At 50.0% G+C, this 27,848-nt stretch overlaps 1 protein-coding gene across 4 annotated transcripts in view; it reads right to left on the bottom strand.

Moving 5' to 3' along the window:
• CELF5 (CUGBP Elav-like family member 5) overlaps positions 1 to 27,848 on the bottom strand; it is a 226,042-nt gene that overhangs the window by 81,278 nt on the left and 116,916 nt on the right. The gene's annotated exons all lie outside the window — the stretch shown is intronic.

Here is a 27,848-nt window from a genome sequence, read left to right as displayed (position 1 = left end):
TACACCCCACCAGGGTGACTTGAATCCGTGCGGCATTCTCTGGCAGGGAGAGGGCAGGTTGGGACCAGGGATTCGATGATCATTGTTGGTCACTGTTGCAGGGGAGGGATAAGCCTGCGAGACTGATCTACAGCTCCAGGTCAGACCATCACTGAAGTTCTCGCTGGATCACTGGATCCATTTCTTCCATTGCTTGATCTTCACTCCGGCAGCACCCACGGACTCAGAAGGATGGGGTATCAGAACTAGACTTCCCTATGGCTGCTTGGGTTGAGAGTGTCTCTGTCCCTCCAGGCAAGTCTCAGGGGCAGAGAGGCAGTCCAGCTGGCAGAACGCCTTCCAGGTTGGCCCCGACTCAAGGAAGAACATCAACACACAGTTGCAAGTCTCGAGGAGCCCCAGTATACACCCCAAAGGCACCCCGGTGCACCGGACTGAGGAGATCAGCAAATACTCAAGCTTCGGGGGAGATTCACATGGACCGAGAATGAGCTGGCACAGTGCTTCCTTTAAGAACTCTGGTGGGAGTCTATCATAGATGCAGGATTAGCAGGTCTCTCCCTCAGCTGCCTCACTTAGGGTGGCCTGCATCTGAAGTGGGTTCTGATTCCAGATAACAGAAGGACGAGCCCCTTGAAGAGGAAGGATGTGGGGAGAAGGGCACAGAATCACATAGAACAGTAACTCTTAAGATTTGGACTTCTGTGCACCCCCACTGAGTCATTACTGGAAGCCAGGGACTGCGGCCTAAATGCGGTCGATGATTTGGACTGCGAAACAATAAACAAAAAAATACACAAACAAGCATTCCGTCAAAGACATACACAAATGATAACATTTTATTTAATTTGAAAACAAATATAAATACAAAAAAATAAAAATATTAATGGTCAGGTTGGACTTTTTCTACATTCAATGGAAGCCACAGACTGACCATAATATATTCTGGTTGATGCTCCTGCACTGCTCCCGTGAATCAAGCTGAGGATACTAATTTAATTTTCAGCCTTCATTTTCAAATTCCTTTATATTTACAGTATGTTTTAGATTTTCTATTGCACATTTAGCTACTTTATATACACTTTATTAATCTGATAATATTTAATTTTCCAAGCAGTCAAAAACCCCTGAAAAGGCTTCGTGGAACCCCTGGAGTCCCCGGACCACAGATTGGGAACCACTTATATAGAACAAAGAGACATTTCTGGGATTTCAGAATGTCTCTCAGATCGTGTAGAGGGCAGTGCTTAATTTGTGCTTGTTGTTTCCGGTGCTGAGCACCACCACTTATTTTTGAGGGCTGGCGCTTAGTCTTCTGCCTCAAGCCTTTGCTGAGAGTAAAAGACAAACATGGGAAAGACGGAGGAAGAGAAAAGATGGAAAAGCGTCATAATGGGAGAAAGCAGAAAGCTGCAAGAGTGAGCTGAAGGGGCAGTGAGTGGCTGTAAATGGATTAGAGAGGCCTGAGATGGCTTCAGGATTACGCTGCCTCAGTATTCCATCCTCGCACATTTAAATGCAGCAGACACGTGTTTAAGAGGAGGGCTTTGGGCACCGGCACGTTTTTATTTACAAATTAAGCAGTGGTAGAGGGAGAGAAAGCGTGAGAAAGAATACAAGGGAGTAAGGCATGTCAGGAAAGAAGGGGTGGAGGGATGAGAGGCGAGCAGGTGAGCAGGTACAGAGGATATGGAGACGGGCAGGTGTGAGAGGGAATACAATGGAGTGAGACATGTCAGAGGAGAAGGTGTGGAGGGATGAGAGGCGAGCAGTTGTGAAGGGAGCGGGGACAGCAAGACAGGAAGTGTGAGAGGGAATACAAGGGAGAGAGACGTGTCAGGGGAGGAAGAGTGGAACAATGGGTAAAGAGCAGGCATGAGGGGAGTAATGAGAGACGTGAGAGGCAGGCTTGGAGGGCAAAGGCACAGAGGAAAGACAGTGAGATCTGGGCGGTGGGGGGCAAAGGAAGAGATGAAAAGAGTCTTGCATGCATGAAGGTAGGAAGGACGGAGTGAAGAGGGGCAGGCAGGGTGAGGGGAGAAGGCTAGGAGGGACAAAAATATGGCAGGTGCAAGGAACTACATATTTCATTCCGTACGAACAACATACTGAATTTAATGTCTTGGGGGTTTGCATTGAAATGTTATGTACTGCTGTGTGCCCTCTGGATGCCTTGGTGCACGAACCCCCACTCTCCAAGCAAAAAGTGACATGAAACCAGGGCCGCTGGAATTATTTACTTTTATTTTATGTTTTTTATAAAGCGAGATATTCGTCCTGAAGGGGATGTCACAGCGCTATAGCTCACCGCGTAATATAGATTAAAGTACTGTGGGTGGGAGTAAATAGGCAGACAACTGGGAAAGAGCCCAGTTTTGAGCTTCTCTCTAAATCTAAGATAGTCATTTGTGCGATTGTACGGCTGCGGCGATTTTCGCATAATTATACATGTGCCACATAATCAATTACCTGCCACATAATCTGCAGATTTTAACAAAAACATTGTTTCTAGCACGAAGGGTTCAAAAGTTACTAATCATGCAACATGTCCTGCTGTGTGGTGGAAGGCCCTTTGCGAAATTGCACTGGTCGCCTTTCCTTTGCTTATTGCTATATTTGGGTACTAATACTGGAAGTAATAAGGTGCAACCAGTCCCCAGACAGTGTTACCAAGCTTAAAAACGATGAAATAATGATGAAATACTATTTAAAAATGTGCTGTACTATGCTGCATAATTTGCTTTCTTTACTGCATAATTTGTCCCTCTCCTGCCATATGATCCCAGTGGCCCTGCATGACCTTTTTAAAAAATGTAGCCATTTACAAAGCAGCCCCCAACAAATCCATATCTATCCTTCTACACACCTCTAACCCCATTCTGGGCAGCTGTCTTCAGACCTATGGTGAGGCTGATAAAACTCCCTGGCTCCATAGTTACTTCTTGGATGAAACATACTCCAAAGATTTATTTCACCAGTGCACAAGCCATAAATAAAAAATGGGGGAAAGGACAGGGATAAGAGACCATCCCCCACTCCCCGAGTGCACAGGTGCATTCTGGACAGCATAAATTATGTAAATTACAACAGTCCCTGCCACCCCTGTGGTCTCCTCAAATTACGTTTTCTAAAATGCTGCAATCCTACAAAGATGGGGGAGTCGGGCGAAAGCGGGCTGGGAGGGGGAGGGGGGCTTTGTGCAGCTTTCCTACAGAGATGCTAGTAATACTACGTGTCAATGCCGGCGTGAAATTCAACATTATTTGAAACATCTCCAGCCGGTGCTTAGCGTCCTTTATGTTTTACTGTAGACAAAAAGAAATGCAAAACACTTTGTACAGATCACAAACCTTAAAATGAACTGTGTGGGCTTTTTTCCAGCGAAATATCTAACATGATTCAAAAACCTACAGAAGATGTTTATTAAGTGGGCCATTGTCATACATTAGACTATAGGGTATGTAAAATGTTTTGTTTTCTTGTGTCTCGATAAAAGCTCTCATGCTTTTTCTCCAAAGCATGCTGGTCGACGGGGGGCGCCAAGGCAGTGCTTAATTTGTAAATAAATAGGTTCTGGTGCCCACAGCTCTCCTCAAACACTAGGCTGCTGCAATTAAATGTGCGAGCACTGAATACTCAGGCAGCGTAATCCTGAAACCATCTCGGGCCTCTTTAACCCATTTACAGCCACTTCCTGCCCCTTCACCTCACCATTGCAGGTTTCTGCTTTCTCCCTTTGTGACGCTTTTTTGTTTTCCTCTTCCTCCGTCTTTCCCATATATGTCTTTTGCTCGCAGCAAATGCTTGATGCAGCAAACTAAGTGCCGGCCCTCAGAAATAAGTGCCGGTGCCCTGTACCAGCACCATCGGCTCAAATTAAGCCCTGCACCAAGGGTTAAACAGCATGTTGTGTGACTCCTGGAGTCTAGGTACGAGGTCTGCGCGGTTCACCCGGCTTCTGCAAATCCCTTGGTCATTTTGCAAGGCAAAGAGGGGAGGGCACCGGACAGGAAAGAATGTGTATTCCAACCCAACGCCGGATATCTGATAAACGACTCCCATTAAACGAACACTGGGTGTGGCCCAGGGAGGCACGTGAGGGGATCGCGTCCAAAGGGCCGGGATTGTTGCGGGGCCCCCATACAAACATCCAGGCTTCAAAGAGGCATCTCATCCATAAGTGAACCAGGGGCCTACCCAGCAGAGTAAACATGCATTTATAGAGCCACTCTGCTCTGTTACGTCACCGTGGGGGGCACTGATGGCGTCGAGCGCCCTCCAGGCAGCAGCATCCTGGGTCTGTGATGGGAAATAGCAGGGATGACACCTTAGTGGTCGCTGGGGCGGTGGATGAAGGCAGGCAAGGGACCCGCTCAGGGCAAGATCGGCGAAGGCGGCGGCCGCGCACATCCCTGGAATGTTGCCTTGTCACCCGCCTATCCGTGTGATGTTTATCCCTTGTCAGCAGTACATTTTTTTGTATTTCAGTCTTATTTTGTTTGTGGCCTAGCGCTTTGAAGCATAAAATGCAGCTCCAGGAAACAGCCCATACCAGACCACCTTCGCTGTAGAAGAACACGAGTTTGGTGCTGTCGGTTTCTTTACTGTGTGGTGTGTATAAGGCTTCTGGGTACCAGAGCCCTGGCCACCCTCAGCCTCTGCCGAGCCCCCTGGCCTCCAGAGCACGAGTGACCCGCGAGGCCCTGGTGTCCATCTGGGGGCTTCGCTCGGTCACCAGGGGCACTGGGCAGGCTCGGGGGCTATTATGCAGTAATTACCCCCCGGGACGTCACGGTGCTGTTCATCACTGCTGGGCGTGCCGTCAGTCTAACTGGCCTTCAGGTCATGGGGGGATCACCACTGACAGCGGGGTTCACGCATCTCCCATCACACAGGAGAGAGGTGGAGCGATGTCCAGGCCGGGTTGGTTGCAGATACCTCGAAGGAGATAGGAGCCCCCCCGGGGGGGTCGGTACAGACAGCCTCACTGGGCTCGACTTCCCAATGACTCACAACTCATACCTCCCTGGAACGCAACTGTCTCATAGGTGAACACAACGTGAATTTGAAAAGCGCACGTTTGGGCTCATGGGGTTTCTTGGCGCTACACAAAAAGTTTATTACGCAAGTCACTGTACATATGGGACGAAACACAGATTCTGAAGTGGATGCATCAGGCAATCAGACTCAACTTTACAACCTTCTGGGGGAGGGGGCACTAAAGAGCCGCTAGAAACATGGCGGAGGAACGGTTTCACCCAGGGAACTGGGGCCGTGACCGCAAGCCCCCCCTCGCCGCCTTTCAGTACCGCGACGTGCTCCGGGGGCGACCTCTCCAGCCACGGGGGCAACACACACCCACACACACACACATACACCCTCCAAACACACACCCCTCCCATCCCACCAGCTGGAACTGGGTGGGGTCTACCGTCTCCCAGACCACCAAAGGACCAGCAAAACACGGGTACACCACCAAGTGGCCAGTGAAAGAATCAAAACACCACCAAGTGACCACTGCAAACAAATGCAGACCACCAACAAACCCTGACACCACCAGAAGGTCATTAGTACACCCTTAACAGACTGCTGGCCACGTATCTGCCACGCACACCAAGCATCACTGACCCCTGACTGAGTACCAAGGGATTATGAAAGCACAAACACCGTGAAATACATGTAAGGACATTATGAATGTCCTTATCGTGTAATACTTGTTCCACCCGATCGGCCGAGGCGAAGGGGCAGTCAGTCCTGCTGGCTCTACTGAGGCCCCTCTGAGGGGGCGGGGTACTGCGATCAAATGAGCTCTTTGGAAAAAATAAACACTTGGAAGAGTTTTCTCATCAGAACCACAAGACGTGAGTGAGTGATTCCACTAAGGGGGGTTTGTATTTCAGTTCTGCTGGCCCTAATTCTTCTAGCACGATTCACATTTTTTGAATTGCCTAAAGTTTGCTGACAGTTTGTGGTATTATCATTTTCTTTTCTCCTTCGTTACACAACTTACAGGTGTTGGGGGTCACAAGCTCTGTCGTCTCTGCACTCAGGTACAAGGCTCACAGCCCGCTGGCCTCCTGTCTAAGACCCTGGTCGGTGCTCCCATCTCACAGCGCCTCCTCCCCCCGTGATCGGCGCTATAAAGCACCATTTACACCCGGACAGAAAAACGATACCGTCAGTCCGGCCGTCAGTGTGGGGGCGGGGGAGGAGGGGTCACGCCTGTCTCCCCCCTGGCAGCTCTCTGCTGTGAGTCGGGTGGGCTTCTCCTCTCAAATAATCACCGCCTGCCACCCCTGACACTCACTCTGACATGCCCCCGCTGCCAGGTCACAGGCGGGGTCACTGAGGCGGAAATCTGAGGCTGGGAGGGCAGCGGTCGATGGAAATGAAGGGAAAAGGGGGCTCCCAGGAACACAGAGGAAATATGGGGGAAGCAGGTGTGAGCAGGTGGCCGTGAGCCCGGAAGTACCGATTACTGATGCACCCGGGATGCTACCTCTACAACTACCTAGTGCTTGAGGGGTGTTTCAGCAGTGAGGCGCTTCCCGGTCCTGAGCTGTGCACACAGTGCTCCGGGCTCTGGCTCTCGGATGGTTTGTTAGTGAGATGACCTCCCTCCCCAGAGCTGTGCAAACAAAACAAGCTGTCTTAGACTCTGACACCAGGGAGGTTTGATGTCTTCACATGAAGAACACGAGAGGTCTGCCTACCTCCATTTACCTCTGAACCCAAGGACATCATCTGCGGTGCCCCCCAGGGATACTCCATAAATCCCACCCTCTCTAACAGCTACATGACTCCCTTGGTCAACATCGTCAGATCCCAAGGACAAAAGGACAAAACTTCACGTCTCACAGAGGACACCCACCTCATCCTCTCGCTCTCAGAAGACCCCGCCAACACAAGAACCAACTTCCACAGGTGCACACGGGCGTCGGACGTGCTGACCTTCGGCAGCAGCAGCACCCCTTGGAACGACTCCTGGTGGTGCTCGGAGCTAGGACCATCACCCTAATGGACCAACCACGCCAAAAACCTCAGCAGAATCCTGGACAGCAAACTGACCACGAAGTCCCAGATAAATGGAGCCTCCTGTGCCTGGGTTCGGCACACTTCACAGCTACAACAAGTCTTCAAATGGCTCCCCCTGAACAACTGCAATTTTTCAAAAAACAAAACAAACTGGGAACACATAAAAATAAAAGGAGTGGCCCAGAAGCTTAGGCACACAAGCGCTAGCACTGACGTGCTCGACTTTCTTTTCTGGGGGCTGTGTGCATGCACTTGGGCGGAATGAAGCCCCTTGCAGTGAAAGAGTCAGTGGATTAAATAGGCTGCCCCTCGTTTTATGCTGTGGTGGGTGGAAGCAAATTGTGAATGCCACTTGAACAGGCCAATGGGTGAAGAGGCCAAGCACTGAAGGACTAATATCTAATGTCTGCATGCAATGGTATGTATGTGTACAGCACTAACATACAAGAGAGAGGGCAGCTCTGTGCAGCATCAAAAGCAAAAATACAATCCACATTTGGTCTGAGAGGTAGGTGGGTTCTGGGAGCACAATGCACCTTTGTTGCATTGCAGTGTACTAATCTTTAAAGGGTGTCTTCAGCTCTTCACTAAATTGGAACAACGTCATCGGTGTTCCATCAGTTATGGATACAGGAATGTTGTTCCAGACCATTGGTGTATCTATGGAAAACACCTGTTGTTTTTTCTTAGCGCTTCTTTGCCTCTAGTCTTATAGAGCGCTGGCTGCACGTGTGCTGAGAGCCACCAGAGATGGCAAGCCTGTCAGTCATCGTTATATAAGCGGGGGTGCTGGTCATGATAGCTTTGTAAAGGATGCCGCTGGTTTTGAAGATGGCGAGGGCTGGCAAAGGGAACCAGTGGAATTCCATCAGGATGGGGAAGATGAGATCATATTTTTTGCAGCCCTGGATGAGACATGTCTTAAGGGACACCAGGGTGCAGTCTGGGAGCAAGTGGGGGAGGCCATTACTGTGATCTAGATGCAAAAGTACAAGGGCTTCAACTGCAGTTTTAAAGTCACTTTTTGGAAACACATGAATGCCAACAAGGTTTCTGGGGAGAGCTAGGCTTCTCGGTACGAGAACCATGCTTGTTTAACTGACCTTTGCCTCACTGCGGGAGAACCAGGCCTTGCAAAAAAGGCAGTCATCTGCAAAGAATCAGACGTCTATGATTCTTTGCAGAAGAACACTGGAACCATGCATTTGAGTGTGTGGGTGCTCGAGCTCCTTGCAGGAGGACCATGTCACTGCAGCACAAGTACTCGGAGGGAGAACAGGGTCTCTTTGCAGGTAAACCAGGCCCTATGAGAGAACCAGGCATCTGCCTGGGAAATGGGCCCATGGCTGATTAGCCAGTGCTTTGTCCAGGAGAACCAGAGCCACGAAGGAGACTCAAGATACTTGAAGAACCAGACCACTGTAATAAACCAACGCCTATGCGTAAGAATACAGGTTCATTGGAAGAGCCAGGCCTGCCTGCACTGGGACCATACCTCTGTAGTACAACCAAGCCTCTCTGCTGGAGATCCAGGGCTCTCTGCATGAGCACCAGATCCTGTTGTAGAACCAAGCCTCTCTGCTGGAGATCCAGGGCTCTCCGCATGAGCACTAGACCCTGTAGTAGAACCAAGCCTCTCTGCTGGAGATCCAGGGCTCTCCGCATGAGCACTAGACCCTGTAGTAAAACCAAGCCTCTCTGCTGGAGATCCAGGGCGCTACGCATGAGCACAGGGCCACTGTCATAGAGCCAAGCCTCTCTGCTGGAGATCCAGGGCTCTCCGCATGAGCACCAGGCCACTGTCGTAGAACCAAGCCTCTCTGCCGGAGATCCGGGGCTCTCCGCATGAGCACCAGGCCACTGTCATAGAACCAAGCCTCTCTGCTGGAGATCCAGGGCGCTACGCATGAGCACTGGGCCACTGTCGTAGAACCAAGCCTCTCTGCTGGAGATCCAGGTCTCTCCGCATGAGCACCAGGCCACTGTCGTAGAACCAAGCCTCTCTGCTGGAGATCCAGGGCGCTCCGCATGAGCACTGGGCCACTGTCGTAGAACCAAACCTCTCTGCTTGAGATCCAGGGCGCTCCGCATGAGCACCAGGCCACTGTCGTAGAACCAAGCCTCTCTGCTGGAGATCCAGGGCTTTCCGCATGAGCACCAGGCCACTGTCATAGAACCAAGCTTCTCTGCTTGAGATCCAGGGCTCTCCGCATGAGCACCAGGCCACTGTCATAGAACCAAGCCTCTCTGCTGGAGATCCAGGGCGCTCCGCATGAGCACTGGGCCACTGTCGTAGAACCAAGCCTCTCTGCTTGAGATCCAGGTCTCTCCGCATGAGCACCAGATCCTGTAGTAGAACCAAGCCTCTCTGCTGGAGATACAGGGCTCTCCGCATGAGCACCAGGCCACTGTCGTAGAACCAAGCCTCTCTGCTGGAGATCCAGGGCTCTCCGCATGAACACCAGACCCTGTAGTAGAACCAAGCCTCTGCTGGAGATACAGGGCTCTCTGCATGAGCACCAGACCCTGTAGTAGAACCAAGCCTCTCTGCTGGAGGTACAGGGCTCTCCGCGTGAGCACCAGGCCACTGTCATAGAACCAAGCTTCTCTACTTGAGATCCAGGGCGCTCTGCATGAGCACCAGGCCACTGTTGTAGAACCAAGCCTCTCTGCTGGAGATCCAGGGCTTTCTGCATGAGCACCAGGCCACTGTCATAGAACCAAGCTTCTCTGCTTGAGATCCAGGGCTCTCCGCATGAGCACCAGGCCACTGTCATAGAACCAAGCTTCTCTGCTTGAGATCCAGGTCTCTCCGCATGAGCACCAGGCCACTGTCGTAGAACAAAGCCTCTCTGCTGGAGATCCAGGGCTCTCTGCATGAGCACCAGATCCTGTAGTAGAACCAAGCCTCTCTGCTGGAGATACAGGGCTCTCCGCATGAGCACCAGGCCACTGTCGTTGAACCAAGCCTCTCTGCTGGAGATCCAGGGCTCTCCGCATGAACACCAGACCCTGTAGTAGAACCAAGCCTCTGCTGGAGATACAGGGCTCTCTGCATGAGCACCAGACCCTGTAGTAGAACCAAGCCTCTCTGCTGGAGGTACAGGGCTCTCCGCGTGAGCACCAGGCCACTGTCATAGAACCAAGCTTCTCTGCTTGAGATCCAGGGCGCTCTGCATGAGCACCAGGCCACTGTTGTAGAACCAAGCCTCTCTGCTGGAGATCCAGGGCTCTCTGCATGAGCACCAGGCCACTGTCATAGAACCAAGCTTCTCTGCTTGAGATCCAGGGCTCTCCGCATGAGCACCAAGCCACTGTCATAGAACCAAGCTTCTCTGCTTGAGATCCAGGTCTCTCCGCATGAGCACCAGGCCACTGTCGTAGAACCAAGCCTCTCTGCTGGAGATCCAGGGCTCTCTGCATGAGCACCAGATCCTGTAGTAGAACCAAGCCTCTCTGCTGGAGATACAGGGCTCTCCGCATGAGCACCAGGCCACTGTCGTAGAACCAAGCCTCTCTGCTGGAGATCCAGGGCGCTACGCATGAGCACTGGGCCACTGTCGTAGAACCAAGCCTCTCTGCTGGAGATCCAGGTCTCTCCGCATGAGCACCAGGCCACTGTCATAGAACCAAGCCTCTCTGCTGGAGATCCAGGGCGCTCCGCATGAGCACCTGGCCACTGTCGTAGAACCAAGCCTCTCTGCTTGAGATCCAGGGCGCTCCGCATGAGCACCAGGCCACTGTCGTTGAACCAAGCCTCTCTGCTGGAGATCCAGGGCTCTCCGCATGAGCACCAGGCCACTGTCATAGAACCAAGCTGCTCTGCTTGAGATACAGGGCGCTCCGCATGAGCACCAGGCCACTGTCGTAGAACCAAGCCTCTCTGCTGAAGATCTTGGGCTCTCCGCATGAGCACCAGGCCACTGTCATAGAACCAAGCCTCTCTGCTGGAGATCCAGGGCGCTCCGCATGAGCACTGGGCCACTGTCGTAGAACCAAGCCTCTCTGCTTGAGATCCAGGTCTCTCCGCATGAGCACCAGATCCTGTAGTAGAACCAAGCCTCTCTGCTGGAGATACAGGGCTCTCCGCATGAGCACCAGGCCACTGTCGTAGAACCAAGCCTCTCTGCTGGAGATCCAGGGTTCTCCGCATGAGCACCAGACCCTGTAGTAGAACCAAGCCTCTGCTGGAGATACAGGGCTCTCTGCATGAGCACCAGACCCTGTAGTAGAACCAAGCCTCTCTGCTGGAGATACAGGGCTCTCCGCATGAGCACCAGGCCACTGTCATAGAACCAAGCTTCTCTGCTTGAGATCCAGGGCGCTCCGCATGAGCACCAGGCCACTGTTGTAGAACCAAGCCTCTCTGCTGGAGATACAGGGCTCTCCGCATGAGCACCAGGCCACTGTCATAGAACCAAGCTTCTCTGCTTGAGATCCAGGGCTCTCCGCATGAGCACCATGCCACTGTCGTAGAACCAAGCTTCTCTGCTTGAGATCCAGGTCTCTCCGCATGAGCACCAGGCCACTGTCGTAGAACCAAGCCTCTCTGCTGGAGATCCAGGGCTCTCTGCATGAGCACCAGATCCTGTAGTAGAACCAAGCCTCTCTGCTGGAGATACAGGGCTCTCCGCATGAGCACCAGGCCACTGTCGTAGAACCAAGCCTCTCTGCTGGAGATCCAGGGCTCTCCGCATGAGCACCAGGCCACTGTCGTAGAACCAAGCCTCTGCTGGAGATCCAGGGCTCTTCGCATGAGCACCAGACCACTGTCGTAGAACCAAGCCTCTGCTGGAGATACAGGGCTCTCCACATGAGCACCAGACCCTGTAGTAGAACCAAGCCTCTGCTGGAGATCCAGGGCTCTCCGCATGAGCACCAGATCCTGTAGTAGAACCAAGCCTCTGCTGGAGATCCAGGGCTCTCCGCATGAGCACCAGACCCTGTAGTAGAACCAAGCCTCTGCTGGAGATACAGGACTCTCCACATGAGCACCAGGCCACTGTCATAGAACCAAGACTCTCTGCTGGAGATCCAGGGCTCTCCGCATGAGCACCAGATCCTGTAGTAGAACCAAGCCTCTGCTGGAGATGCAGGGCTCTCCGCATGAGCACCAGGCCACTGTCGTAGAACCAAGCCTCTGCTGGAGATGCAGGGCTCTCCGCATGAGCACCAGACCCTGTAGTAGAACCATGCCTCTGCTGGAGATACAGGGCTCTCCACATGAGCACCAGGCCACTGTCATAGAACCAAGACTCTCTGCTGGAGATCCAGGGCTCTCCACATGAGCACCAGATCCTGTAGTAGAACCAAGCCTCTGCTGGAGATGCAGGGCTCTCCGCATGAGCACCAGGCCACTGTCGTAGAACCAAGCCTCTGCTGGAGATGCAGGGCTCTCCGCATGAGCACCAGACCCTGTAGTAGAACCAAGCCTCTCTGCTGGAGATACAGGGCTCTCCGCATGAGCACTAGACCCTGTAGTAGAACCAAGCCTCTCTGGAGATACAGGGCTCTCCACATGAGCACCAGGCCACTGTCATAGAACCAAGACTCTCTGCTGGAGATCCAGGGCTCTCCGCATGAGCACCAGGCCACTGTAGTAGAACCGGTTCCCCCTGTATGAAAACTAAGCAGTCTGCTGCTACCCTGCTGCCTGGCACTACATGCTGCCTGCGCAGGCACGCGTGTGCCAAAGCAGAGCCTGGCGTTCCGCTTTGTGCTCCCCTGGCACCCTGCGCAGAGGACTTCAGGCATAGTGAATAGAGTCCTGGGCACGTAGCTGCCATGGATCAGTTGCCAGGCACTATACTTGTGTGGGAGTCTTTCCCTCCGGGTGCCAGTTTTTGAGCGTTGCAGGATTTTTTGTGAATATTAAAAATCCTTCTCTGACGAGCCCCTCCTCTACCATTCTCAATGCCGGATTCTCGTGCTAGGCAGTGTCCATCAGATACAGCATAGCCCTTTGACACTCAGTGTATTCTTGGCTGAAGCCTCTTTCCTCCCTGCATCTTAGTGCAAGAGCTGGTCTGGTCTGACAGTGCATAAACAGTGTACCTGATGAGCACTGATGTGTCTCCGGCTGGAAGGGTCTCTTATGCACATAGGGCATTCGGCTTTGCTTGCTCGGTATTAGTAAGAGACTAGCAAATAAATACTGGGTAACGAGGCCTAGAAGAAGGGGGGTACCCGATGCACCAGTGGCCGCGACCCAAGGCCACCTAGCTCGTTTGGAGTCACGTCTCCTCAGAGAAGCTTTGTCCTCTGCTGAAATACACCCACCATCACTTCAAGATGGCTGCCGTCCGGCATCAACTTCAGGCATCTAGGGTGGAAAATGTCCAACTGGTGACCAGCACCATCCTACAGCCGTGTGGTACAACAAGGATCAGGTGGAAATGACTGAAGTGTGTCTCGGCGAGCAGGGTGGGGTAACTTGAAGGGCGCTGCCCCGGGAAAGGAGAGCAAGGCACTGCATGTAGCTAAACTAGAAGAGGAACTGTTTGCAATCCTGGAAAGATGTGCCCCACGCACGGTCCACCTTTGTGGTCAAGGAGAGGGGGCAATGTAGTATGAGGTTAATGAGGTAGACCTCACCTGGACACCACCACCCCTGGATGTGGCTCACAAGCTACAATATTTATGAGAGCAGGCGTTTTCAAGGAATACACTCTGCAACACTTGGGCTGCATTTCCCCTCCTTGTATTTTGGTCCCGTGTCTATTGAAGCCTTGTACATCATGCCCTAGATTTTTTTATGATTCCAAGGCCTCCCTCTACGTTTAATCCATTCAAACAAAATTTCTATTTAATGTTTTGCAGTATTATTTTAATTTAATGAAAAATCAGTTAGTTACACTAACTCGACTCATTGGAACTACCCAATTAAAAAAATATGAATGATCCGCCCACGTCAGGAGGCCACTACAACCCTGTCAGCGCTGTCTGTGACAGCACTAACACAACTACTAACCATCACATGCCTACAAGAGTTTCAATTCAGTCTATCCCAAGCCCCCAAAGCTATAAGAATGGCTTGGTCAGCAGGTATTAGTCATTTTTAACATACATTGAATTGATATACAATTGTTGTGCTCATCTGTAAACTGGGTAAACAGCGCCACCATGTGGCAGACTGTCATAAGTGCCAGTGTTGACAAGTGCCGGTGCCCAGCACTGGAACTCACCGGCTCAAATTAAGCACTGGAACTACTGGCCTGGCCACCCTTGCTTACATCCTCTCTCCCCTAAGAGGTCGGATGCCTTCGGATTCCTGAGAACAAATTTTACAGCTTTCAGAGGAAGGAAGCATGACATGGACCCCAACATCCCTGCCTCCTCAACTTTACCAATGCCCAGAGCCGTAAGAGTATGCCCCCAAAAGCAGCAAAAAAAAAAACTAGGAACAAAGAAGGTGAACATTCCCAACACTAGTAAAAAAACAGTATAAACTTCAAATATTTTTCCCCAGAAAATAACACATATCTAGACAATACAGGTAAAAATATAAAAATAATAGAAGTATTCCAGAACCTTCTCAATTGCCCCAATATCTTCACCAGATTATCAAAGGTAGGCAGGAAATCAATACCATACACGACTACAATTCAAAACCCAAATCAGATAGAAAGACATTTTTGTTGCGCACGTAACACCGATAAATGTATGGGACAGCGGAGAAAAAAGAAACATGCATTGGCTGGGAGTAGGTGATTTTAAAAGGTCTGAAGCAAATTAATGATGCACAACGTATGCATCAGGCAAATGCACTGAAACAAGCTGATCAAGAGAGAGTTGTTCAGAATAACAACCGGTGGATCTGCTCAGAGAGCTCAGCAGACTACCACACTAGCTGAAGAGATGTATGTAAAGGGACCTTGTAGGCCACAGAGTTGAGGCTCGGCTTGGACAACTGAGTCACTCATCCTTCTCAGGTTGATAAAATGAGTACCATGCAGTTCTATTAAAGCATCACAGTCCATTTTATTTACAACTATTTAATACCGCTGACAGGTTCTCAACAGCAACATTTTTTGGGAAATACCTCGAATTTAATCTGTTTGCTTCAATCCTTGTGTGGTAAGTGGCAAAACGGCAACATATAATTGCATTACTTCTGCTCAGGCACCCCTTTAAAAATTGTGCTGCTCTACTGCCTGTTGCAATTTAAAAAATGTTTTTTTATTGATTTCAATGATACAGACAATACAAACTGCCTGTTGCAAAACTGAACACTGAATAACTCACAATAGCAGTTTGATTCAGACATGAAGTCAATAGAATCAAATCCGAACTCTAGGCTGCACCAAACTGCGCCGTGAAACAGGGCAGAAAAGAAACAGAGCAGAAAAGAAAAGAAACAGAGCAGAAAAGAAACTCTCTGCCCCAGGAAAGAAAATGATACTTATCCAAACAACCTCCTTTTTCATTAAACAGACCTTTACGAGGCACTTATTTTATTTCACAAATCCAAGTCGGTCGATGCCCCTCCTGCCTCCATCTTGGAGAGCTGACAGGTGCATTATGGTCAATCCATGATGGCTCCTCGGCTAGAACTGTGACCTATAGGAGCTCTTGCAGTGAAGTGCCTCTAGGGGGCAGCAGCAGCTGAGGCTCTGGGGATCCACTATGTAAAGGCTGGAGCTGCTGCCCCCTTCAGGGACTTCACGGCAAAGCGCCAAGGGTGGACATCACAGATTACCCAACATGCTCCAGTAGGCAGCTGCTTGGTCATTTTCCTGAGTGGAGAATTGAAGAAATTAACATCAGTTAGCATGGAGCTTCAGATCAGCAGGGGCTTCATGCAGGGTAGACACTATGGGGGTCATTCTTACTTTGGCGGGCGGCGGAGGCCGCCCGCCAAAGTAACCCCGTCAGAACACCGCACCGGGGTCGAAAGACCGCTGCAGTGATTCTGAGATTTGCCCTGGGCTGGCGGGCGGCCGCCAAAAGGCCGCCCGCCAGCCCAGGGCAAATCAACCTTCCCACGAGGACGCCGGCTCAGAATTGAGCCGGCGTAGTGGGAAGGTGCGACGGGTGCAGTGGCACCCGTCGCGTATTTCAGTGTCTGCATAGCAGACACTGAAATACTTTGCGGGGCCCTCTTACGGGGGCCCCTGCAGTGCCCATGCCATTGGCATGGGCACTGCAGGGGCCCCCAGGGGCCCCGCGGCACCCCCTACCGCCATCCTGTTCATGGCGGGTTTCCCGCCATGAACAGGATGGCGGTAGGGGGTGTCTGAATCACCATGGCGGCGGAGCGCGCTCCGCCGCCATGGAGGATTCAGAAGGGCAGCGGTAAACCGGCGGGTGACCGCCGGTTTACCCTTTCTGACCGCGGCTGAACCGCCGCGGTCAGAATGCCCTTCGGAGCACCGCCGGTCTGTCGGCGGTGCTCCCGTGGCCGGTGACCCTGGCGGTCACCGGCCGCCAGGGTCAGAATCAGGCCCTTCATGTTACATTCACTTGCTTCCTCCTTAAAAATATAACCTGGCGTTCTTTTTAAAACCGAAGCACTGGCTGCAAAGGGGTACAGCTGATGGCCATGCGTCTGTAACCCAAAAGAGGGCACTTGCACCCAGTGACAGAAGGTGAGGCGGAAACACAGGTCCAGGCCTAATGCAGTGTTAACAGGGCCAGGCCTAGGGTTCTATTCTGATGTACACAAGGGGAGCAACCCCCCTGGATGGAGGGAGGCACCACACCAAACCTGTTTCTAAATGTTGCGCACACAGGCCAGGATGGGAGAAGATGAGGCCGATGCTATGAAAGGGTAGTGGGAACCATCCCTGGTGTAAGTCTGGAGGTGGGTGGTACAGGGGTATGGGTTGGACCACTGAGGCCCAGGCATGGATACAGGTCCCTTGCAGCTCGAGGGGAATCGCACTCAGAACCTCCTTTAGTGTTCGCCGCGTGGTACGAGAGGGTGTAGGCAGTGTAGCCCTGGTGTGGTAGGAGGTGGGTGCATCCACCTGGGGGTACTCTTGTATCACTGGAGACCAGCCTATGATGCTCGTGTCTCCAGAATGTCTCAGTACATGAGCCTGCAGCAATGTACAGCCCTACCGCAGCCCAGGGAAAGGGTGGCTGTTCCCTCTCACCACGGTGCCACCCTCCACTCAAAGGCGTTAAGTGTCTCCTAAAGAGGATCCCGAAAGGAGGGAACAAAAACAAAGGATAAAAAAAAGACTCTCTATGGAAATAATACAGCCCTTGATTTTAATAAATAATAATGTAGAGGCGAGTAGCAATGCAGCAACCTCTCCCTAAAATAATGAAGGAGTAAAGGGTGCAGAAGAAATCCAGCAGGCTTTGCAGTCACAAAGGATCAAAAATACAGAGGCAAAATAGTAGCAAACAGCTCCCCTTCCCGAACAATCCCTCCTCCCAGAATAGCGCCGTGAGGCATCCATGTCAATTCTATCTCGGCAGAACAGTCCTAGCCTACAAAGCTTGCACCAACAACAATCACATACAGCTGGAGGCCTGGAGCTCTGGTTCTTCGCAGGAGCAGTGGTAAGCCACGTCTCTCGTTTAGTTCAGATCTTGTTCCTCTGCTATCGGACTTCCGGGGGATGCCACTGGTGACAGAGGGTCTGGGTCCTTCATACAGTCCACCAATGCCTCCCAGGCCCTGGCCACTTCCAGGATGCCACGGCCCACCAATGCCTCCCAGGCCCTGGCCACTTCCAGGTTGCCACGGCCCACCTTGCCTCCTGGAGCAACACCCCAATTTCACGCTCTGTCCATCATTCAAGTTCCCTAACCCAAGCCATCACCCTAGGTCCCCTGGAAACTCTTCAGTTCCTTGTAATTTCAGATCTTTGCTAATATTAGGGCCAGATATTGGAACTTACTTGTGACCTTAGTTTTGGTACTATGTGGGAACCAGCTCAACAAGCCGCGTTTCTGGGATTAGGGGACCTCCCTCAGTGGTATATCAACCACTGTGGATGTGACCTTTTCCCAGCAGTCAGTTAGTGATGGGCAGGACCAGAGAACATGGAATATATCCACACCCACGGGTCCACATTTCGGACATGCAGCCCCAACCGTGTGAAAAACAATCTATTCACCCTGCCTGGGGTAAGGTACGCTCTATGTAGGACATCAAAGTTTGTCAACTAAAATCGGGGGCCCTGCGGGTCGGCCCCTTCCCACAGGCATCAACCTGTTCAAGTGCCGCCCAGCTTCTCACAGATCTGGTACAGACACAAGATTGCTGGCTGTATTTACTCTGCATTTGTGCACCACCTTGCGGGCCGGGCATTGCTGCGTACTATGAGCTTACACTTAAATGCCCTGAATTCAACCCAAATTCTCCCTTAAACTACCAGTTCCACCTTTAAAAAATAACAAATAAAACACCCACCCTGGCAGACTGTGTGCGGGATCCGCTGGGTGGTGCACATATAGTGGAAACCTCAAATGGAGCTTTTCTACCTGACGGCCTAACACATCTGGGCCCTGCACTCTAAACACCTTACTGTGAAGGGACCTGCTTCATGCTAGAACATCTGGAATCCAATGGTAACATATTAGTGCATTGACAGACAGAGACACCCCATTAACACTACGGAACTCCATTGAAAACACTCAAACTGTTAATTTCAATGATACACTGGCCCTGTAAACTGCCATAATAGGGGAGAACCAAATCTTAAACCAGAGCCCTGGGCTCTCGCGCTCGCCCCTGCTCTTCTCCTTTAGAGTGCTCCTCATCCCATGTTCTGGAATCCTGCATTCCCCCCAGGTACCAAGCACTGCCTCTAGATAAGCTTGAATTTATCCTCCAGGAGATTAGAGATTCCCACCTTGCCAATAAACAAAGACTGGGGGTGATAACCACAGATATCTCACTACTCAAAGATGAACATCGCAAACTAGCAAAAGAGTTAAAACTAGTGAAGCCACTATCACCATCCTGGGACCTGCTATAGAGGATCATGCTGCACAAACCATCAAATTAAAGCATCAAGTGGAGCTCCTTCAATAGCGCGCAGATGATGCAGAGGGCCTCGCTCACAGGAATAACATCTGAATTACAAGTATGGCAGAGGGGACAGACGGCCCATCTACGACACATTATGTCGAAAATTGGATTAAAACCACAGTAGCCCCGGAGGGACTCTTGGATATCTTTGTGGTCAAGAGGGCACACTGTGATCCCAATAAAAAATCCATCCCAAGAGCACCTCCAAGGCCTCTGGTGGCCAAGATTTTGAACTATAGACTGTGACGTGCTTCTCAGGGCAGCCCGTGAAACATCTCCAATACTCCTAGGAAATGCAAAGATTTCACTATTTCCTGATTATACAATGGCGGTACAATGCCGCTGCTCCTCCTTCCAGGAAATTAAGAGGAATTTGAGATTGGCTGACCTTCTAAACACTTTTTTTCCCAGTGAAACGCAGGGTATTACACAATAAAAGGGCTCTTTTTTGGGACTCCCCAGACAAGGAGCAAGAGTTGCTGGACCATACTTTCCTGAACCTTGTGGGATCAGAGAACAGAGCAGGCCACGTCATAGATGCCCGGCTGTCGGCCCCTACTTAGACCCGGGGTGTGATCCCCCCCTCCCTGCAACAAGCACTATTAGGGCAACTAGAGGCGCTTATATCAGCCTCTCAACTATGTACTAATAATGAGATTGTTAGCTCCAGCTCATCACATGGTAGTGGGTCCAAATCTGATTCGGCTGGCAGCATGGCCCCATCCCCTCTATTACACCCCAAACGGCTAACCATCTCTGATTCTAAGTCTGTCCTTAGCACGTGAACTGGCAATTAAGGTTGTTTTTATTCATTGCTGAAGCCAGAGGAACATGGTGTAGTTGCAGTGAACTGCTTTGATCCTTGTGAGGGGTAAGCCCTGTCGAACCTGAATATTATCACCTACAATGTCTGACCCCACATATTTACCTCACTGCTGTCATTTTCAGGGCATGGCTATGATAGTTCATTCACTCAGGGGCTCTGAGCACGGGGGCCCCCCTCTGCTCAACACTATAAGTTTCCCTCAGTGGAGAATTGTAATATTGGGCTTGCTTTCTTACGACCCCCCCACAAGTGCGAAGGCACAAGTTGTTTGTTGCTCATAATGTTAAAGTTGGTTGTACAGTTTGGTAGAACGACAACAAAGTGCTGGACCGAGTATTGGGATGTTAGGTTTAAACCACCACCATGTCACACATTTAATAGGCCGTGGCCACGTTGGCCCGTCACACAGACTCTACCTTACACACAATGGCAACGGTTTCAAACATGTATGATATGTTCACTTGGAATGTGAGGGGGCTAGGCACAATCCATAAACGTCACAGGATACTGGCCCAGGTATACAGGAGGCACGCCCAGATTGTTTATCTGCAAGAAACACACCTCCTGCCAACTGAGGCTATAAAACGTCAAAAGAAATGGCGAGGGAACTCTTCTACACTTACTATTCTGCCTAAGCCTGGGATGCGGATATGTGGCTCCGGGCTGGAGTTCCTCTCACAGCTCAAGATACACGAATAGATACTCAGGCAGATATGTCTTTGTGAAGGGCACACTAGATGACATGCCCCTAGTACTTGGATGCATATATCCGCCTCACATACAGCATGAGAACTATTGGTCCCATTTGACGACTATACTTGCAGATTGAGTACAACAGCCCTGGGGTTTGGGAGGGGACTTTAATTCAGTATTAGATATCTCCTTTAATCACTCCCACCACCTCTACCCGTTGCAGCTGCTGTGCGTCAGGCTACAACCTTTCAACAATGGGTGGCAGGATGGTCACTTGTGGACTCGTGGCGAGCCCGTAATATAGGTTTATGAGACTATTCCTTTTACTCCTACCCACATATACTCCACACATGCATTGACAGATTTCTTTTCTACCCACATCTTTAACCCGACATAACGCACACGGCATATCTCAAAAAGACGTTCTTCGACCATAACCCCTTAGAATTGACACTAATATGGGGTAGAATACCGACACCCATACCCACCTGGAGGTTGCAGCCAGCTCACCTGGAGGACACTCCCTTTAAGACTCACTCAACAAAACCACTGACAATTATTTTTCTGAAAGTGTGGGGACAGCTTCGTCGCCACTGCAAGAGTGGGAGGCCTTAAAGTGGTGATTCATGGCACCTCCATAAACGCACCAGTGGGAACACAACACAAAGTACTAGAAGCACTTGAGCAAATGGAACATAAAATGACCCAGATAGAATAAGCTGTAGCCAGGGACACAGCCGACTCAACATCACTACAAGAGGAGTGAAGAGTACACACGGAATGTCTACAACAGCTTTGAATAATTGACTTTAGAACCTACCTACAAAGAACTCATACAGAAGACGATAAGTCAAGCACCTTAGCGGCTCGGCCTATACGCTCTACCGAATCCCCTATACCTATCCTTTCTATACGCTCTCTGACTCGAGGCGCAGTCTCCACACAGTTTGATATCAACACAGCTTTTCATGAGTTTTATACTGATCTCTACACTGCACCTGCCCCTCCAACTGCTGATGCACTGTCCTCTTGCCTGAGTAGAATACAATTGCCTAGAATCTTGGCATCGAACTGTGAAGGCTTAGGAGCTAAAGTCACAACGGGTGAGATTAGGGGGGCAATCAGGAAAACGGCTCACAACAAAACTCCAGGCTCTGATGGGCTCCCGATTGAGTTTTACTCTACGTATGTGGACAGACTAGCTCCACAACTGCAAAAATGATACACAGTCACTGCGGACTGTTGTCTACCCTCCACTACATAGCAGGCCATAGTTACCTCCCTGTTAAAACCTGGCAAACCACCCCTAGAGGTGCCCTCCTACAGACCATTGTTCTTATTAATTTCTGAGTATAAAATACTGAGTAAAATCTTAGCACAACATATGCTCCCTCTACTGCAGCAGCCCCTCCACATGGACCAGAGTGGCTTTGTCGCAAAACCTAACACTTCTTTAAACATACACTGTTTCTTTCACATAATGGACAGCACCTGGGCCCATTGTCCCCATGCTAGCTGCCTGTCCATAGATATTGGACATGCTTTTGACACCCTAGGCTGGGACTTTATATTTGATACATTGGCCCACTACGGAATACCAATGTCCTATATCAAATGGGTTAGACTCTTCTGTTCACAACCAACAGCGAGGGCAAAAATAAGAGCCTGCATTTCAGCGCCCTATACAATTTCCTGGGAACACGACAGGGTTGCCCACTACCGCCCCAATTATTTGTGTTAGAGATTGAACCTGTAGCACGGTGCACTGGGGCTTCCGCTTAAGGGCATGACCTAGGTTATTTCTATTTATGCTGACAATATGATCCTGTACCTAAAGGACTTAAGCATGGACCTGCCTCATATAGCCGGAACATTGGCTGAGTTCAGACGATTATCTGGCTCCCAGGTAAATGCTGATGAATCATGTGCTTTTTCATTTGTATATGATCCAGGGCAGATAACGCTAGAATTCGGTCCTATCTCGCTCGAGGTGGCACCACAAACTTTCACTCCCTGGGGGTTCACACATATCGTGTCCCACGGGATGTACTAGTGGAGAACCTCACGTGGATGTTTAATTCTCAAATTAGCTTTTGGACCACATTACCTCTCTCAGTAGCTGGCAGATTAGTGCTAGACTACTATTTAATTTTGTAAACCTACCGTTGTGACTCTGGCTCTGGTGTTTCGAGTGTTGCACATGGACTACATCCTTCCTTTCCAACAGAACCCAAAGAGTCCGCCTCCCTCCCTTCCGCTCCAAAGCCACCAAACTCATCTGCGGTGTACCCCAGGGCTCATCCCTCAGCCCAACTTTATTCAACATCTACATGGCACCCCTCACTCAAGTAGCCCGCCAATACAACCTCAACATCATCTCCTACGCCGACGACACCCAGCTCATCCTCTCCCTCACCAAGGACCCGCACACAGCCAAGTCCAACCTCCACGAGGGAATGCAGGCCGTTGCCGAATGGATGAGAAACAGCAACCTGAAACTGAACTCGGACAAGACGGAGGACCTCATCCTCGGACCCAACCCCTCCGCCTGGGATGACTCCTGGTGGCCAACATCTCTAGGAACCCCACGAACACCGACCGACCACGCACGCCATATGGGCTTCATCCTCGACTCCTCCCTCTCCATGTCAAAACAGGCCAACGCAGTCTCCTCCTCCTACTACAACACTCTCCGCATGCTCCGCAGGATCTACAAGTGGATCCCAACAGACACAAGAAAAACAGTGACACAGGCCCTCGTCAGCAGCAGGCTAGACTACGGCAACGCACTCTACACAGGCATCCCGACAAAACACCTGTGGCGCCTCCAACGCATCCAAAACGCCTCTGCCGACTAATCCTCAAGGTACCCTGCCACAACCACATCACACCCCACCTGAGAGACCTCCACTGGCTCCCCGTTGACAAGAGGATCACATTCAAGCTCCTCACCCACGCACACAAAGCACTCCACAACACCGGACCTGCTTACCTCAACAACAGACTCAGCTTCTACACACCCACCCGACAGCTCCGCTCCGCAGACCTCGCCCTCGCCGCCGTCCCCCGCATCCTTCGAAAGACATCCGGCAGCAGATCCTTCTCCTACCTCGCCGCCAAGACATGGAACACTCTCCCAACCAACCTACAACAGACCCAGGACCTGCTCACCTTCAGAAAACTCCTCAAGACCTGGCTCTTCGACCAGTAGCAGCGTTCACCCCACCCCCCATCAGCGCCTTGAAACCCTAACGGGTATGTAGCGTGCTCTATAAATATATTGATTGATTGCACACATTAATGATTGAACTGCCGTGGGGAGGAGGTCGCCGCTGAGTAGGCCTGGCAAAACTACAATTGCTGATGCTGAGGGGTGGCGTGGGTGCCCCAGATTTCACAGCTTACTGTATAGTGGGCCAGCTTCAATGGATGGCCTATTGGCTTACAGGCCATAATCTACATGAAACAGGTCTTACATCCACCCAAATGCCAGGACAACTTGTATTTAATCCATGTGGGTATTTACACTATGTTCGACAATACCAGGCTCCTGAAGGAACAGAACCAGACACAAATGAACTCATCCAGGCACTGCACACAATGGGTCATGGCAGCCATTTGGTTCGGTGGCTGTACTGTGGCATTAGGGCACATTTGGGACCTCACCTGGAGACACTTTGTACTAAATGGGAGACTGATCTGTCCCGTGGGTTCACTGATAAAGGATGGAATTTTCTCCTAACAACCCCCAAAGTGGTGTTGTGAACTCTAGATTCAAGTTTATTCAATTTTCAATGCTTCATAGAGCATATCTCACCCCACACTGACTAAACAAGATGTTCCCCTACGCGGCAGCGGCCCCGCTGTTGCCAAACAGATGCCAATCTATTGCATATGCTGTGACACTGTCCGTTATTGTCTTTATATTGGTCGAAGGTTACACAATCCCTTAAGGATCTGACAGGACTTTCTTGATGGCAAACGCCGGACTCCTGCATACTAGGCCTTTATCCCCGGACCCAGAAGGCTAAAGAGTCTATACGATGCACTGACCTGGCCTTGATGTTGGCCAAGCACTCCATCACGAGGCGTTGGAAGCCCCTGCTGCCTCCACAAGCAGTACACTGGAGAGGGGAGGCGTCTGAGTGGGGGCTGGCTATGCGTTGCAGAGAGAAGAATGCAGGAGACTGTGCAAGACACCCATCTCCTTAGAGTGGGATATGTTATTGGAGACAACCAGATGATAATGGAGATGCACACAACTAGATATTCATCACAGCTCACACGCCACCATAGGTATGGTATTATACCCTCTCATCCCACTCTAATCCATCTAATATCAAGCCGAACGTGTCAGCACATGGCCAAGACAGGGACATACCTACACCCACGATGCCGCCATACCCTGTCACGTACCCGCGCCAAACTGATGTTATCTGAACCCTTTCTCTTCCTACCTGTAGATGTTTTGTGATGGGGTCCTGAGCCTAGCCCCAAATGTAATCCCTTTATGCTGCTGATTCATAATGACAGTTCACATGCTGTTTGGTTGGGGGAGGGACTGTTGGTAGTTACCATAAATGTAACACATTATATATCACCTATACATCTCTGATATCACCAATTATTCTGACAACAGCAAATTGTGTTAAGATGTAACACAGGAACTGTTCGAATATGTATTGCATCAAATGTAATACTACAAAAATGCAATAAAGTTTGTGATTTTTTTTTTTTAAGTTCAGACATCACAGGAAAACCCTGTTCCATCTAGAGTCAGAAGATCACACAGGAGATTAGCTCAATTCAAAGCAGCTCTCTAGAGTCATCCAAGAATCTCTGCATTCAGTACAGGCCATTTTCATGGTTATAAATTGCCTTTCAAGAGCTTAGTGGTTTTGTTATGATTCTTTCGGTTCTGATTCTGATTAAAAAGTGAGACAAATAAGTGTTCTTGTTCATCGTCTTGCTTTTGTAACAGAACTGATCCAACTACTGTATTTCCACGTTAACTTTTGAAGTATCAGGGTGACATCAAATTGGAACCTGAGTAAACATCTTTTTGGGTATGCAAAAAGCTTTTTCTGCTTATTCATTCCAACAAAAACCCTTCTTCAACTTTCCCTGCATTAACACAAGTAATATCACTAGTTATCTTAGTGAATCTCCTAATGAATGGATGAAAAAAAACGTGAAACCCAAGCAAACTTTGAGTTTTCTTTTGCATTAGGAGGTGAAGTCCAGTTCAAAGTAGCATAAACATTTTTAGGATCTACAGAAATGTCAGAAGCATTCAATCTAAATCCAGGATATTCAACGCCATCCTTTTTGAACTCACACTTCTCAGTTTACAATGCAAATGATGTTGTTGAAGTCTTGACAGTACTATACTCACAAGTTAAGCAAAAGTGTTTGAAAACACAAAGATGTCACCCAAATAGAGTAAAACAAAACAAAAGGGAACACTAAACCCACAAATTGTTCGAAAATGTCAAAAATACACAACGCAAATGGCACAATAGAAGATTCAAAAAGTCCAGATGGGATGAGAAAGGCCATTTAATACTTGGTGTCTTCCTTTATTCGATACAAAGGATAAGCCCCTCTATACCAAACACGTTTTGTGAACACTCAAGCTCCACAAACTGATTCCAAAGTACTCTTATCAGGAGTAAAGGATGCACAGCCTTGCGCGTGACCTACTTTAAGCATGTACAATCGAATCAAGGCTGTGACTTGGTACTCATGTCTACATTAGTCTTGATCTAAAATCAGGAGCCACAGCAGTGCAAAGGATGTGCTCTGTTCTTTGCAATTTCCCTCTTGTTTGCTATCCTCCCAGGGAGACACCCAACACCTTTCTTGTGAACCGTTAAATGCAGGTCGGACCCCGTGGCTACCTCAAGGAGACTTTCTCCAGGGCCATCAAGAAATGGACTCAGCAGACCTTCTCGAGGACCTATCCATTACACATTATTTCAAAATTACAGCAGGGTGGGACTTGCCAGGGTGTTTTGTGTTAGCAAGAGCTGAGAGTGACACAGTGTTCAACGGCGCTGAAGCGTGCCATCTGCATCACTGCTATGTTTGAGCCATGTATGGTCCTACTACAAATATAAGGGCATGTTGCAATGAATGACATACTGAAGCAATGTGGCCTACAGTAGGGTGTCGGTTGGTTGCTGTGCACTGCCCGCCGCAACACGTGACATACTGCATCAAACTGGCCTGAAGTAGAGTGTCGGCCAGCCGCAACCCATGTACCAACTGCAAAATACGGGGCCATTACAACATATGGGCCAGTTGCAGTGTAGACAACTGCTGTAACATGTGATTGCTGCATATGGGACTAGTGGAAAGAATGGCCTGGGTGACATGTATGGAGCTTCCGAAGTGTGTGACCCATTATTTGTTTAAATACAGCTGCCAGAGAGGCGGTGTCCTTGAAAGGGCTGAAGAGCTGGGGCAGGCTTGGCCACACACGACCAACTTTGCCCTAGTCTTTCCCAGATCGCAAACGTTGAGAGATCTTCTAGCAAGGACACACATAAGCAGGAAGGCACAGAAGGGCTGCTGGGTATAGGATTTTGCCAAAATGTACTGTATAGCAAGGTAGTTGTAGACCAGTGGTTCCCCCAACCTTTTGACTTCTGTGGACCCCCACTTTATCATCACTGAAACCCGGGCCCCCCAAAGAATGATTATTTGAATGCGGAGACCCCCACATTGAGTCATTACTGAAAGCTGGGGACATAATCTGTAATTTTATTTAATTTTCTAAGCAGTCACGGACTCCCTGAGGAGGCTTCACGGACCACCAGGGGTCCCGGACCACAGGTTGGGAACCACTGTTGTAGACCCTTAAAGCATGTACTGCATATTTTGTACAGTTAAGTGGGTTAAAAAATTTGTAAACTGCTTTTACATCCTTTATGCCACTAACTAACCGAGAATGCTGCAAACAGATTTGTTCCATATTTTACAAGTGAAATGGGGCTATAAAAAAAAAAAAGAGGTTTTCAACTTCCCATACTTGGCCCAGTGCCAAAAATTGCACCAAATCTCTTTCTGGTACTCAGGTATGTAATCAGTTTCCTGCCTCTTTGGTCCAGTGCAAATCATTGTAAAAGATCAAGGCGTGCAGAAATGTGTCGCAGATGAAGGCCGTTCTGCTCACCAGCCCCTATGCCAACCATGGTGATGATACAATACCTGTGGAAAATAGGGAACATTCATAACCAACCTGGGAAATAACAGGCCAGGTGACTAAAAAGGGGTGTGTGGCTCTTCAGGGCTAGACGCACC

The sequence above is a fragment of the Pleurodeles waltl genome, chromosome 12 (genome assembly GCF_031143425.1).
Source record: "Pleurodeles waltl isolate 20211129_DDA chromosome 12, aPleWal1.hap1.20221129, whole genome shotgun sequence".
In the NCBI taxonomy this organism is placed as follows: Eukaryota; Metazoa; Chordata; class Amphibia; order Caudata; family Salamandridae; genus Pleurodeles; species Pleurodeles waltl.
This window is presented reverse-complemented; position numbering and strand designations above follow the sequence as displayed.